Genomic DNA, 15772 nt, shown 5'->3' with positions numbered 1-15772 from the left:
ACCTCCCCCACCCAGAAATTTCACAAGCAAGCGCTAGGGAGTAGGTGAGGACAGGAGGGACAGGGCTTCCATCCGATTGCACAAACTAGCGCCAGTAGGAATTTGTCCTTTTTACTTCCATTTATTACATTGCACAGTAGGAATCAATGCCCTCATTGTGTGCGTTCAGTCCAACAGTCCCTAAACTAAATCTGACAAAGGCTGGCAGCATATTAAATATCCTGCCCCCAGTGGTGAATGCAGATTGGAATTAGTTTTGTTCCACCCGCCTAATAGTTGGTCTAAAACAATGTTTCTACTGGGAGCCTGTTAGATATGCAAATTCTGGGCCTCACCTCAGACTTGAGTCAGAATCCCTTGGGCTGGAGCCCTGGAATCTGTGTTTTAACAAGCTTTCCAAGTGATTCTTAAGTATGCTAAAGTTTGAAGTAAACTGTTATAGGATACACGCATGCCCTCATAACTGTGGCCTAGACTCATGATCCCCATGAGGGTTGCCTAGTCTATTTAACTGGGCCTGTGCTCCAAATACTTCAGTTTGCAGAATCAAATGGAAGCCCTGCCCTGAAGCTCCGCCCTCAAGGCCCAAACCCTAGCCCATTTCCTTCTGCTATATTTATTTCTCCCTAGGGACTGGATACTCTCAGTGCCCCTCAGTCCTGATTAATGCTTTGTTTCACAGAAATAGACACCGAGAACCATAAAAATTACTACCTACAGTAGTACTATCACTCACTAGAAATTCTGGAAGTCACTTCTGATTTGCTCAGAGATCAGCGTTGACCCAGATTTAGGTAAAATACTTGGATCACTGTGATTTTGATTATTGTCCACCAGACTCAATGACATCCCAGTCAAATTGGGCTCCTAGCCCTGGCCACATGCAGTGTTGCAACACTCTTCCCTGAGGAGTCCCTTATTCAAGTACCAGCAGGCTTCATGGCAAGGCCTAAGTCAGTTATGATCTTACATCACTGGTAGACACTTGGGCTTAGAGACTTTATAGTATGAAGTTCTCTGGTGTGTCAGGATGCTGGAGAACCCAAGAATTTAGTAGGATTTGGCCCAACAACACCACAGTCTTTCCTGGAAAAAATAGTCCTTGCAGAAATTTTCAATTTCAATTTTCATTTTTTTTTAAATAAAATAATTTGCTTCCAAGTTATATATGGGTGGAATCTGTGGTGTAGGGCAGGGGTCACCAACCCTTCGGCTATAGACCAGTATTGACCCATGGCCTGTTAGGAACTGCACCGCACAGCAGGAAGTGAGCAGCTGGGGAGTGAGCATGACCACCTGAGCACCTCCTCGTGTCACATCAGTGGCGCATTAGATCCTCATAGGAGCACGAACCCTATTGTGAACTGCACGTGCGGGGGATCTAGGTTGCATGTTCCTTATGAGACTCTAACTGATGCTTGATGATCTGAGGTGGAAGAGTTTCATTTCGAAACCATCCTCATCCCCGGCCCCATCCGTGGAAAAATCATCTTCCAAAATGGGGTCACGGTGCCAAAAAGACTGGGGACTGCTGGCGTAGGGGGTTTCACAGCAGCAGCGTAGCTGGGGTGAAGGGCTCAGCATTGGGAAGGAAGGAAGTTTTACTCTATTGATTGGAAAGTTAGGTTGGAGCAGATTATTGACTACAATTTGCTTTGCATTTGAGAAGTTTGTACATTATTTGTTAGATAATAGAGAGCTATTGAAGGATGTGTACGTGTGTGTGTTTATTTTTCTTCTCCCAAAGGGAAAGCAGAGTATAGCCTCCACCCAGGCCAAATGATAGAAAATTTCCAATATCAGCTGAGTACAGTGGCTCACGCTTGTAATCCCAGCACTTTGGGAGGCTGAGGGGGACGGATCACCTGAGGTTAGGAGTTCGAGACCAGCCTGGCCAACGTGATAAAACCCTGTCTGTACTAAAAATACACAATTAGCCGTGAGTGGTGGTGTATGCCTGTAATCCCAGCTACTCAAGAGGCTGAGGCAGGGGAATTGCTTGAACCCAGGAGGTGGAGGTTGCGGTGAGCCGAGATCACACCACTGCACTCCAGCCTAGGAGACAGAGCGAGACTCCATCTCGGAAAAAATAAAATAAAATAAAATAAATTAGAAAATTTCCAATATCCAGAAGTTCCCCTCCTGTCCCATTCTAGTAACTACTTCCTTTCTTCTCCCTAAAATAAACCACTCTCCTGATTTCTGACACAGGTTATTACTTTTGACTGTTTTAGAAATTGATGTAAAAAAGCTGACTTTTTTTCATTGTTGTGTAGTATTGCATTGCATGAACACCCCACAATTTATTCATCCAGTCTACTAGATTGGGTTGATGCCAATTGAGCCTATTATGAATAATGCTCCTATAAATGCTCCTGTACCTTTCTTTTATGTCTGTGGTCATACATTTTCGTTTGATATATATCTAGTTGTGAAATGGATGCAATATAGGGTGTATGTGTGTGTTCAACTTTAGGAGATAATACCAAAGAGTTTTCCAAAGTAATTTTAATAATTGAAATTTCCACCAGCCTTGACAGATCTGAAACAGGGACAGGATCAACACTATGTTTTGGGACGCTTAATCCAGCTGCAACATATAAGATGGTTTAGGTGTGGTTATTTTAGAACACAGGGAGGAGAAACACTATTGTGAGAGCCCAGGTGAAAAAGAATATAATCTTGAACTTGAAGGAGGGAGGAAAGGCTAGGACAGAGATTAGAGATTAGAGATACTGTGGAGTTTAGGTTGGTAGGTAATTGGAGAGGGAATCATAAGTGAAAATGACGTTTTAAACCTGAGTGAATGGGAGACTGTAGCGTCAGGAGAAAGAGCTGTCTGGGACAATAATGAGTGTAGGCTGAGTTAAGACGAGGTTAGGTTGCTTATGGGAATCTAAGGGAAGGTGTCTAAGAGACAACTAGAAACCGTAGTAGTCTGTTTTCATGCTGCTGATAAAGATATACCCGAGTCTGGGCAATTTACAAAAGAAAGAGGTTTAATTGGATTTGCACGTGGCTGGGGAAGCCTCACAATCACGGTGGAAAGCAAGGAAGAGCAAGCCACTTCTTAATTGGATGGCAGCAGGCAAAGAAAGAGAGGTTGTGCTGGGGCATTCCTCTTTTTAAAAACATCATATCTAGTGAGACTTATTCACTATCACAAGAACAGCACAGGAAAGACTTGCCCCGTAATTCAATTACCTCCCACTGGGTCCCTCCCACAACATGTGGGAATTCAAGATGAGATTTGGGTGGGGCACAGCCAAACCATATCAAAACAGAGCTCAAGAATTTGTCCAGGGCGGGGAGAGCATTAGGGAAAAGACCTAACACATGCTGGGCTTAATACCTAGGTGATGGGTTGGTAGGTGGAGCAGACCACCATGGCACACGTTTACCTATGTAACAAACCTGCACATCTTGCACATGTACCCTGGAATGTAAAAAAATAAAATAATCTGTCCAGCTGCTGAAGCAATTTCATGAGGATGCTTTTCTACATTATTATGATAGACCTTGGTTTAGAAAACTATTATACTGGTTTAAGACTTCCCTTTATATATCTGCCAGTCACCTAATCACGCTCCTAGATATTAAAATTTCACTCCCTATGTTCAGTAATTCTCAAGTAGGATGAACTATTGTATAGATATATTCGTACCGGCTTATAAAATGTATGCCCTGTGTTTTAATGAAACCATAGGTAATACACATTTCTCTGATCTCCTTTTATATTGCCCATTTACCTACTGGCTTAGTCCAAGTTTTCATCATTTGCCTGAAGTGCTGTCCTAACTTCTTAGCTCATCTCTTGCCTTCCAGTCTCATCACCCTAAAATGTACTCTCTGCAGTGAGATCCAGAACGATCTTTGAAAAATGCATATCTGAACATCTCATTCAAAAATTGTTTGTTCCCTTTACTTGCATAATAAACAAACACCTTCATGATCCAGCTACTCTGATTTCTTGCCACTCCGTTATTTATATTTTGTGCTTCAGTAGTAGTTTCTCATATTCATGACTCTATTTAATGCTTTCATGCCTCTGCATATACTGTTCCTCCTGCCTAGAACACCATTCCTTTCTGTAAATATTGTTGCCATAATTCAAAATTCTGCCCTTGAAGTGTTTTTAAATGTATAGACTTAATTAATCAAGCAATGAGAAAGAGAGACAAGCGCAACTGGAGCAAAAGGAAGCTTTTCTGAACATGTGGAGTATGGATCTATGAGAATTAGGTACTGTAATTTAAAATAATGTGAGGACATTTATTTTAGTCTCAATACAATTGTGTGATTCACTTTTCCAACCCTAACATACTGCAAAACATATTTATAATTAGTAAAATAAAATATAATAAAATGAAACATTAAGATAATGGGGAAAATGCAGATTTTTTAACATAGAATATTTAATTTATGAGGCTTGAAAGAGAATACTGCTTTAAATTTTCAGTTTTTCTGAACAAATATTCTTCTTCATGCTCCCACAGCAATAACATGAAAATTAAAAAGATTACTTAACAATACTTAAACTTATTTAAAAATGTATTGAACACATGCAAAAATGATTATGTTATAAAAAAGACTTGTACAGATTTCCACCTTTTTTAAAACTGAGGTTATACAAATTTTGGAAAATAACATGTACATGTTGTAAAAAATTTAAATAGTTTACTCAGTAGAAGGATAAAATCCACCTCTTCTCATTCTTCTTCCAATGCCATTCTTCAGAGATAATCACATTTAAGAGTTTCTTGTGATGTTTTCCAATATTTTCTGCATTTATAAGCATGTTTAGGTACACACACATTTATACCTAAACATACTTATAAATGTGCACATACTTATACATGCTTATAAATGTATGCATGCTTATAAATGTACACATACATATATATTTTACATTTTTATATAGACTGGATCATGCTATACATATAACTTCTCAAACTACGTTTTGCACTTAATAATCTATATTGGGTATTTTCCCATATCAGAACATACAGATTTACCCCATTCTTCTTAACCCCTTCATTGAATGGGTTGTATGGATGTACCACAGCCTATTTATCCAGTTCTCTGTTGATGAATATTTAGAGTGCTTTCAGGTTTTCTTCTTTACAAATGTGGTGGGATATTTTCAAAACCTAATAGTTTTGAACTGTTAGGTTGTTATCCCCCTGTTTTCTCCATTCCTTTATCCAAGTAGGTGGGGAGAGATACAGAGCGGGAGTGGAAGAGTGGGGTGAGCATGTGCACTTCATGAAAGACCAGAAGCCAAGCCTGTTTACTGACAGTGTCCAGACAGAAGACTAGGCTTCAGAAAGGCATGGTAAGCACATTCCTTGACGACTCCAAGGACCCAGAAGGATATGTAATTCCAGAGCCTCTGGACCTGAAGGGATTGTGCAGACTGGGCATGGACACCTTGGCTGTAACCAATGGGGAATGATTGCTCATGATCACTGTCTGTAGGGACCTCCCCAGTGCCTTGGTCCTACTGGACAAAACTTTGTAAAGTTCTTAGAGAGTGGCTAGGAAAGGAGGAAGAGGAAAATAAGGGTCAGGGTTCTAAATGAAATTGATTTTAAAATATAAAGAAATGCAATTCAACTTTTTGGTGTTTTGTTGATTTGTTTTGCACATCTAAGCTTCTGGACTGGAATTCATACCATCTTCATAAACATTTGCAATTTTCAAGATACCAAGATATTTAATATCTCTTTATATTTAAAGTCAAACTTTAATTTTGGAGACAGTTTATCCATAAAAACCTAAATCTTTTACATTGATTAAAGAGAAAATGTGGGCTGGGTGAAGTGGCTCACATCTGTAATCCCAGCACTTTGGGAGGCCAAGGGGGGTGGATCACTTGAGGTCAGGAGTTAGAGACCAGCCTGGCCAACATGGTGAAACCCCAGGTCTACTAAAAATACAAAAATTAGCAGGGCATGGTGGTGTGTGAACCCAGCTACTTAGTAGGCTAAGGCACGAGAATCACTTGAACCTAGGAGGCTGAGACGGCAGTGAGCCAAGATCGCGCCATTGCACTCCAGCCTGGGCGACAGAGTGAGACTCCATCAAAAAAATAAAGAAAGACAGAAAGAGAGAAAGAGAAAATGCCCATTTGAAATGGCGTTCTCTTTTTTTTTTAATTTTATTATTATTATACTTTAAGTTTTAGGGTACATGTGCACAAAGTACAGGTTTGTTACATATGTATACATGTGCCATGTTGGTGTGCTGCACCCATTAACTCGTCATTTAGCATTAGGTATATCTCCTAATGCTAGCATTAGGTATATCTCCTAATGCTAGCATTAGGTATATCTCCTAATGCTAGCATTAGGTATATCTCCTAATGCTAGCATTAGGTATATCTCCTAATGCTATCCCTCCCCACTCCCTCCACCCCACAACAGTGCCCAGTGTGTGATGTTCCCCTTCCTGTGGCCATGTCTTCTCATTGTTCAATTCTCACCTATGAGTGAGAACATGCGGTGTTTGGTTTTTTGTCCTTGAGATAGTTTGCTGAAAATGATGGTTTCCAGTTTCATTCATGTCCCTACAAAGGACATGAACTCATCATTTTTTATGACTGCATAGTATTCCATGGTGTATATGTGCCACATTTTCTTAATCCAGTCTATTGTTGTTGGACATTTGGGTTGGTTCCAAGTCTTTGCTATTGTGAAAAGTGCTGCAATAAACATACGTGTGCATGTGTCTTTATAGCAGCATGATTTATAATCCTTTGGGTATAGACCCAGTAATGGGATGGCTGGGTCAAATGGTATTTCTAGTTCTAGATCCCTGAGGAATCGCCACACTGCCTTCCACAATGGTTGAAATAGTTTATAGTCCTACCAACAGTGTAAAAGTGTTCCTGTTTTTCCACATCCTCTCCAGCACCTGTTGTTTCCTGACTTTTTAATGATGGCCATTCTAACTGGTGTGAGATGGTATCTCATTGTCGTTTTGATTTGCATTTCTCTGATGGCCAGTGATGATGAGCATTTTTGCATGTGTTTTTTGGCTGCATAAATGTCTTCTTTTGAGAAGTGTCTGTTCATATCCTTTGCCCACTTTTTGATGGGGTTGTTTGTTTGTTTCTTGTAAATTTGTTTGAGTTCATTGTAGATTCTGGATATTAGCCCTTTGTCAGATGAGTAGGTTGCAAAAATTTTCTCCCATTCTGTAGGTTTCCTGTTCACTCTGATGGTAGTTTCTTTTGCTGTGCAGAAGCTCTTTAGTTTAATTAGATCCCATTTGTCAATTTTGGCTTTTGTTGCCATTGCTTTTGGTGTTTTAGACATGAAGTCCTTGCCCATGCCTGTGTCCTGAATGGTATTGCCTAGGTTTCTTCTAGGGTTTTTATGGTTTTAGGTCTAACATTTAAGTCTTTAATCCATCTTGAATTAATTTTTTTATAAGGTGTAAGGAAGGGATCCAGTTTCAGCTTTCTACATATGGCTAGCCAGTTTTCCCAGCACCATTTATTAAATAGGGAATCCTTTTCTCATTGCTTGTTTTTGTCAGGTTTGTCACAGATCAGATAGTTGTAGATATGCGGCATTATTTCTGAGGGCTCTGTTCTGTTCCATTGGTTTATATCTCTGTTTTGGTACCAGTACCGTGCTGTTTTGGTTACTGTAGCCTTGTAGTATAGTTTGAAGTCAGGTAGCGTGATGCCTCCAGCTTTGTTCTTTTGGCTTAGGATTGACTTGGCGATGCAGGCCCTTTTTTGGTTCCATATGAACTTTAAAGTAGTTTTTTCCAATTCTGTGAAGAAAGTCATCGGTAGCTTGATGGGGATGGCATTGAATGTATAAATTACCTTGGGCAGTATGGCCAAAATGGCATTCTTTTATCTTGACACAGTTACCTGTGGAATTTTTGGGTATCCATTCTTTTACTTAAAAAAGAATTTCAACAAAAATAAACCATACCTTTACTAGAGTCTCAAGTTGTTAGATTTTTTTTTTTGAGACAGGGTCTCATTCTGTTACCCAGACTGGAGTGCAGTGGCACAGTCTTGGTTCACTGCAACCTCTGCCTCCTGGGTTCAAGTGATTCTCACGCCTCAACCTCCTAGTAGCTGGGATTCCAGGCTTGCACTACTATGCCCAGCTAATTTTTGTATTTTTAGTAGAGACGGGATTTCCCATGTTGGCCAGGCTGGTTTCGAACTCCTGACATCAAGTGATCCGCCCACCTTGGCCTCCCAAAGTGCGGGGGGATTACAGGCGTGAGCCACCATGCCAGGCTTGTCAGATTTATTATATCACTTTGATCACTTTGTTTTCACACTGACATCAAGCAATATCTGAAACGCATGTGAAGAGTCAAGATTTAATAATTTATTATGAAGAGAAAAAAATGCTTTATGAAGAAGTAATGCCTGCATTAAGACTCTTACTTTTTTGTTTGTCCTTGCTTTTACTTTTTTTTTTTTTTTTTCCTTTGAGACGGAGTCTTGCTCTGTCGCCCAGGCTGGAGTGCAGTGGCATGATCTCGGCTCACTGCAAGCTCCACCTCCCGGGTTCATGCCACTCTCCTGCCTCAGCCTCCTGAGTAGCTGGAACTACAGGCGTCCGCCACCACGCCTGGCTGATTTTTTTGTATTTTTATTAGAGACAGGGTTTCACCATGTTAGCCAGGATGGTCTCGATCTCCTGACCTCGTGATCTGCCCGCTTTGGCCTCCCAAAGTGCTGGGATTACAGGCTTGAGCCACTGCGCCCGGCCACTTTTACTTTTAATTGATACTTTTACAATCTCTATTGAAGGATTTAACCTTCTTTAAAGTTGGCAAAAAATTAACTCCATTAAAAATCTCATGGAAACAATTTAACCATTATTCTCTAATTTAGAGGCGTTGATTAAAATTGTTTTCAACAAGGAAAGACAAAAAAGGATCCTTAAAATGTCTTACAGCTTAGAACTTTATGATGTCAACTTACACTTTATATTGTCTTTCAAACCTAATTCTCCAGCATGTTTATATAGCACTTGGGGGCTGTCAGCCCGCCAGTGCTGGGGAGGCCAGGCTACTCTGACAAACAGCCAAAGAACTTGAAACAAACTGTAGAAAGTACACTCCTGCCAGGACAATGCAAGCTGTTTAGTGACCATCTAACTGTTCTGCTAGTTTTGTTGCCATACTTGGTAGTCCCAGGAATCTGGCTAGCTTCAGAAGTTAAGCAAAACAAAATACAACTGTGCACAGCCACACCCGAGGGTGACTCTGTCTCCAAATACCATACAAGTCCATGGCTGAAACACTTGAAAGGCTTGTATCCCTGCAGATGAAATCCTTATAAGATTGAGTCTTTAAAGACAATCCTTAAGCACATAAATATTGTCATTTACAGCACCATTTCAGTGCTATTTTGCCTTTCCCATTATAAAGGTGGCTAATGCACATCATAATTACAGTTCCTTAAAATTTATTCACTCTTGAGCAGATCAGCTCAGAAATGTTGGCACAGTTTCAGGGTTCCTGCTTGCCAAACACCCTTTGATCCAGTGAAATCATCGTATGATTCAAAACAAGGCCTACAGCCTTTCAAGAATTTACATCTTTAAATCCTCATCTTCGTCGCAAACCCCCCATGTTCGATCTAAAAAAAGAGTTTCCCTTATCAGTGACAAAGAAATAAGATTTTTCCCTGTGGAATTAATAATATGCTTTCTTTTTTTCTCTTCATTTACTCATCATTTGAACTTACACTGAGTGCTTCTTATGTACTAGAGACTGTGACCTGCCCTACAGTTATGGAACTAAACTACCTCCCCTAAACTGCATAAGGCAGAGACGGTCAGTTAAGCAGATAATGCTTTGTAGTGCTTCAAGTAAGAGCAGGGTCAAGGGAAAACAGAAGTAGGACCCAAAGCCTTTTGGTAAGGGCAAAAAAGATTCCAAGTAGAGGTGAATGCTGAGCACAGCATTGAGGATAATAGCAGAGGGCAGATGACAAAAGCAAGTAAGTTGGGTGTTCAAGAGACAGAAGAAACAGTATGTGTACCCAGATCTGGCAGTGAGAGAAAACGTGACCAATTTTAGAGAAAATTAAAAATGCTTTGCTTGTCTTGAAAGACCTCCATGGAGTAGCTAGAAAAGAGGAGGGATGGATAAGCACACCAAGATTTTAAATCACCATTTTTTGCCCTCCAAAGAAGTTTGAATTTTATTCTAAAGTCATTGTGGTCCCTCAGAAGAATTTTGAGCAAAGATGTGACATGATCAGTTTGGGGTCTTAAACAGATAATTCTGAGGAACTGTAGAAGAAAGTTAAAGACAAAATACTTAGCATAGAATGACTACATTTCAGTTCACATTATGGAGCACTGAGAAGCTATCTGGCACTGAAAACAGTGCTGGACAAAAAGCTCAGAGGTTGTGCCATTACTTCTGTCGATCAGGACTATTATAAAGAAAGAAAAACTAAGGAGAAGGATAAAAGGAAAGAAAGAAAGAAAAATGGGGGAATGGAGAGCCAGAGGGAGAAGAGAAAAAGAGGGAAAAAACTGTGGAGGTGATTAGAAGTAAAGCTTGCTGTACATCATAGGTCTCCAATCAGAGATGAAAGAGGGCCAGGGAGGACATAAGATAGTTACGTGGCATTCTATTTCTCCAAAAAAGAAACAAATTATTCTTTTATTCACCTTAATATCCCAACAATGTTGCATCAGTTACTCTTTCTCATCTAGCCTGTTCTCAAAGTAATACAAAGATATTTGAGAAATTTCTTCATACCTTCCATGATTATGATTGAATACATATCAAATTGATTTGATCAAAAACCCCGATGGCTCTCTTTCTGTCACACGTCTTAAATCTACCAACAACTATTATCAGCTCTCCCCTCAAATTATATCCAGAGTCCAAACACTTCTCACCATCTTCATTACTACCTTGGTCCAAGACACCATTATCTTTTAACTGGACAATTTCAAAACTTCCTAACTCTTACCTGCTTCCACTCTGTAGGCATCACTCCTTTGTTCGTCATCCTCCAGTGGCTTTCCATCATCTTATCATAATCTACAGACTGTGAGTGATCTTGTCCCTTGCTACCTATTTGTCCCCATCTCCTCCTACTGTCCCCTCTTCTCACTCTTATCCAGCTACGCTGGGCTTCCTTTTGTCTCAGATGTACAGTTATCCCAGGGGCTGGGCGCAGTGGCTCACACCTGTAATTCCAGCACTCTGGGAGGCCGAGCTGGGCAGATCACTTGAAGTCAGGAGTTCGAGACCAGCCTGACCAACATGGTGAAACCCCATCTCTACTAAAAATACAACAATTAGCCAGGTGTCATTGCAGGCACCTATAATCCCAGCTGCTCAGGAAGCTGAGGCATGAGAATCACTTGAACCCGGAAGGTGGAAGTTGCAGTGAGCCTAGATGGCACCACTGCACTCCAGCCTGGGCAACAGAGCAAGACCCTGTCTCAAAAAACAAACAAACAAACAAAAAAATACAGTTATTCCAGGGCTTCTGCGCTAGCAGCATCACTCTGCTCAAAACATCCCTCCCTTGGATATCTGTTGTCCAAATGTCACTATATCTGAACGGTTTTCATGAAGCCATCTTAAATTAAAATAGCACACCTCACCATTCACATTTTTCTTTGTTCCCTTTGTTTTGTCTCTTCTCACCCCACACCCTCTACCAGATGTAAACTCCTGAAGGAGGGACTTTAGTTTGTTTAGTGTTGGTTCCCACATGATGAAGAATTTACCTGGAACAAAATCGGTGCTCAGTATTACTTGACTAAATTAATAAGCAAATGGATGAATAGAGTTGTCCCCTGAACAGCATTTCTTTTTTGCTTGATATTTCTAAGTAACCATTATTATTTACAAACATTATGGCAGAGAGCTCAATCCCTTCACTTTGCAAACAGAAATTCAAACATTGCCTAAATCCTAGAGGGTAAACATCTTTAGTATGGAAACGAAAATGGCAGTTATTCAGCAGTGGTTTTAGGCTAAAGTTTAGTAAACTGAACCAGAACTTAAAATATTTTTAAGATTTCCAAATAATCTGGAATGAGCCGAAGTTCTGTTCCCAGGAAGATGGTAACTTTTCAAAGGAAATAACATCTTTGAGATGGGACAATTCAGAAATACTTAAGGACAAAGTAAATTTAAACATCATCCTTATATGCTGAGAGATAACCACTGTTACATAGGTGTATCATTGAAAATTTTGTTGACATGATATTGAATTGATAGATTAATTAGGAAGAGTGTTTAAATAAAACCTTGGCAATATTTACTCTTTCTAACCATTATTTTTATTCATGTATTCCATTTATTTATTTATGTGTATTTTTCTTTTTTTGAGACAGAGTCTTACTCTGTTGCCCAGGCTGGAGTGCAGTGGTGTGATCTCAGCTCACTGCAATCTCCACCTCCTGGGTTCAAGTGATTCCCCTGCCTCAGCCTCCCAAGCACCCGCCATGACGCCCAGCTAATTTTTGTATTTTTGTAGAGACGGAATTTCACCATGTTAGTCAGGCTGGTCTCGAACTCGTGACCTCAGGTGATCTGCCTGCCTCGACCTCCCAAAGTGCTGAGATTATAGGCTTGAGCCACCATACCCAGCCTATTCCATTTATTTTTACCCTTGAATCAAATTTCGTAGTTTTCTTTATACATTTTAAGTTTAGTCACAGCTATTTTGTGTTTTAGCTTGCTGCTGAAATCAGATTTTCTTACATTACATATTCCAAATGTTTGCTGAACTGCTTTTGAATTCAATAATTGATTTTGTACTGACCACAGTAATAATACTTTTTAATACTTTTTCAGTTATCTCAGTGTTTTGTGGCAATCACATCATCTGTCAATAATAATAACTTTGTTCCTTCCTTTTCAATATTTATATTTTTGTTTCTCTCATATATTGTTATTTATCCCTTTGGTTAAAGTTTTCCATCAATGTTAAAATATATCAGTAATGATGGGTTATCTTATATTGTTCCCGACTTAACTTGGAATGATTCTAGTATTTCATTTAAACTTTGATGCCATAGTTGTGTTTCAAATAGACACTTCTTAATTATCTCTCTTCCCTTGATAATTTAAATTACACCTAAGCAAAGATCTTTGTGGATAAATATTTGTATTTCTTATTTTCCTTAAAATGGATGTAACGATGCTTGATACACGGTGCCAAACTGTTCTCAGTGCTGGCTGTACACATATACCTGCAGTGTGTAAGTCCCACTCTTATCAGCATTTAGCATTGCCAATGTGAAAACATCCCAGAATTTTAGTTGATAAAAATTTGGGGGCTTGGTGAGGTGGCTCAGGCCTGTAATCTCAGCACTTTTGGAGGTTGAGGAGGGAGGATTCCTCGAGCTCAGGAATTCAAAACCAACCTGGGCAACATAGTGACACCATATTTCTATAAAAACATACAGAAATTAGCTGGGCATAGTGGCGCTTGCCTGTAGCCCCAGCTAAACAAGAGGCTGATGTGGGAGGATCGATTGAGCCTGGGAGGTTGAGGCTGCAGTGAGCCGTGATCACTCCACTGCACTCTTGCCTGGGTAACAGAGTAAGACACTGTCTCAAAAAAATAAAAATAAAAATAAATAACTTTAATAGATAAGAAATGTCATATGTTTAAATTTTCATTTATTTGCTCATTATTGTATTTGGTTAATTTTTCACTTACTGATTCTCTATTTGTATTTCCTCTGCGAATTCACTATTTTTTTAATTTCACATTTTGATTTCTCTGTGAGTTCTAAAAACTTAATAGAGAATTACTTCTTGATTATTGTATGTGCTCATTTTAACACATTTGTGAATAATGCCAAGCTGTTCTTCAGAAATATCAAAATAGACAGTCTTCAGCCACATGTGAAAGTGCTCATTTCTTTCAACCACTCCAACACTGAGAATATTTTTTAACTGAGTTGCTAATTGAGTAGGTGAAGAGTACATATGTTAAATATTTAATTTTCATCTCTGAGATTGTTAATGAATGGAATCATTTTTCATGTTTATCATGAGTTTTTTTTTCTTTCTTATTTGCCTCTTCATCTTTAAATCGTATTTATTCTTTCTCTGGATGTGTACTATGAGTTATTAATGCTTTATCATAAATAGAAAATAATTTTTCAGTTTGATTTGCTGCTTAATTATGCTTATAAAATTTTTTGTTGGTTTGTTATATTGAGCATGCTGGTGCCCACCCCTAGTCCTCCAGTCCAGTCTCACCTCTTATTCCAGCCACTGCTGTAATGTTCAGCTTCCTCCTGGCTTTGGCTGGTTTCAGTTGGGTGCAATGTGAGTGCATCTGCTTAAGCCCCCTGTCCCAAGCCTCCTGCTTTCTGCTCTGGGGTTTCTCTCACCCCACAGTAGGATATCTCCCAAAATTCACTTGTACTCATTGGTGCAACCTGAAAATATGGAGGAGTCAACATCCTTTTGTCACTGCCACTATTGACTATTAAGGCCTGGGAACAATGGAGCTTCTTCTTTATTTCTTCAAGTGGATCTTCTGAGTCTTCTCAGAACATCCTTAGGGCTAGAGTAACCTGATGCACAGAGGGTGGCCAACTGAACAATGCATCCTTCTGTTAACTTTTTCTGCTAACCTATCTCCTTCCTTCGGTGACTCACTCCTGCTGTCTGGGATCATATTTCTAAATAAACTACTCACACATAAACCTTTGTCTTAGACTTTGCTTTGAGGCTTAGTTGTGTATGCTTTTTACATATAAGGTTTGTCCGTGTCTCTGTGTGGGCATGGGTATGTATGATCACATATCTAAATCATGCATTTTATGGTTTCTGACTATAGTTTCACGGGTATAAGGCTTTCTCTGTCACCAAGGTCAGATAAATATGTATGTACATGTTAATCCTTTTGGTATAGAGTACAAAGTCATGATCTGTTTTGTTGTATTTCCCAAATGATTAAGCAAGTTTGAAATAAAGCCTACTGAACATCCAGCCTTTTCTCACTGATTTTTGTCAGTTAACATTTCAGTTTCAGGAGAATTACAGATTTGTAAGAGACTAATCTCCATTTTCCTACTCTTCTTCACACATGTTATGATTATGACTTAATTAGCCAAATATATGTAAATGTAAAGATCCACAGGAGAGGAGCAGATGCTTTTTCTTGGTTTACTAACTGGACTTAACAGCGACTGGTGACACTCCATATAGAGGCCTGTCACAGCAGAGTAAATTGCTAAACACTTGCTTTTCCATAAATCTTAAATAGTTGGGGTTATATCCTAATTCCAGGAGAAGTAGCAACAACAATGTAATTGCTTCAAATTATGGGTACTTTTAGGGGACACAAAATTATCTAGCTTTTTTTTTAAATTTAGAAAAAAAATAAGCAAACCTACTTATCAGCAAGGTGACAGCCACATGAGGATGGGGTATAGAAAACAGACAGTACACTAGTGTTCATGATTGGTGTCACTGCCTTAACCTTCCCAATATCTCATTAAATAAATAAATAAACCTGTTGCCCCACAATCCTGCACTAAATATTTATGTGTACAGAAGGCTGTTTCTGGCCTTCACATTTGTGTCACTGAACTTTCAATCCACTCTTGTGATGGTACTACCAGAGATTTACTGAGGCTTTTAAAACATGTTTTAACACTGAACAGAACACATTAGAGAAACGCGAATCAAAACCACAATGAGATACCACCTCACGCCAGTTAGAATGGCAATCATTTAAAAAGTCAGGAAACAACAGATGCTGGAGAGGATGTGGAGAAAT

The 15772-nt window shown here is 39.4% G+C and overlaps 1 protein-coding gene across 9 annotated transcripts in view; it reads right to left on the bottom strand.

The window, feature by feature from the left end:
* SOSTDC1 (sclerostin domain containing 1) overlaps nucleotides 1–15772 on the bottom strand; it is a 71427-nt gene that overhangs the window by 10480 nt on the left and 45175 nt on the right. For 4 of the 9 annotated variants that reach the window (XM_058446732.1, XM_058446724.1, XM_058446743.1 and 1 more), the window contains one exon: nucleotides 11622–11747. The exons of the other annotated variants lie outside the window; for them this stretch is intronic. The gene's annotated coding sequence lies outside the window, so the exon portion shown is untranslated. The remainder of the gene's footprint in view (nucleotides 1–11621; nucleotides 11748–15772) is intronic. 9 annotated transcript variants of the gene reach the window in all.

Source organism: Hylobates moloch, unplaced genomic scaffold (genome assembly GCF_009828535.3).
Source record: "Hylobates moloch isolate HMO894 unplaced genomic scaffold, HMol_V3 SCAFFOLD_1, whole genome shotgun sequence".
In the NCBI taxonomy this organism is placed as follows: domain Eukaryota; kingdom Metazoa; phylum Chordata; class Mammalia; order Primates; family Hylobatidae; genus Hylobates; species Hylobates moloch.
Note: the sequence above shows the minus strand (reverse complement) of the source record. Positions and strands in the feature narration are given on the sequence as shown.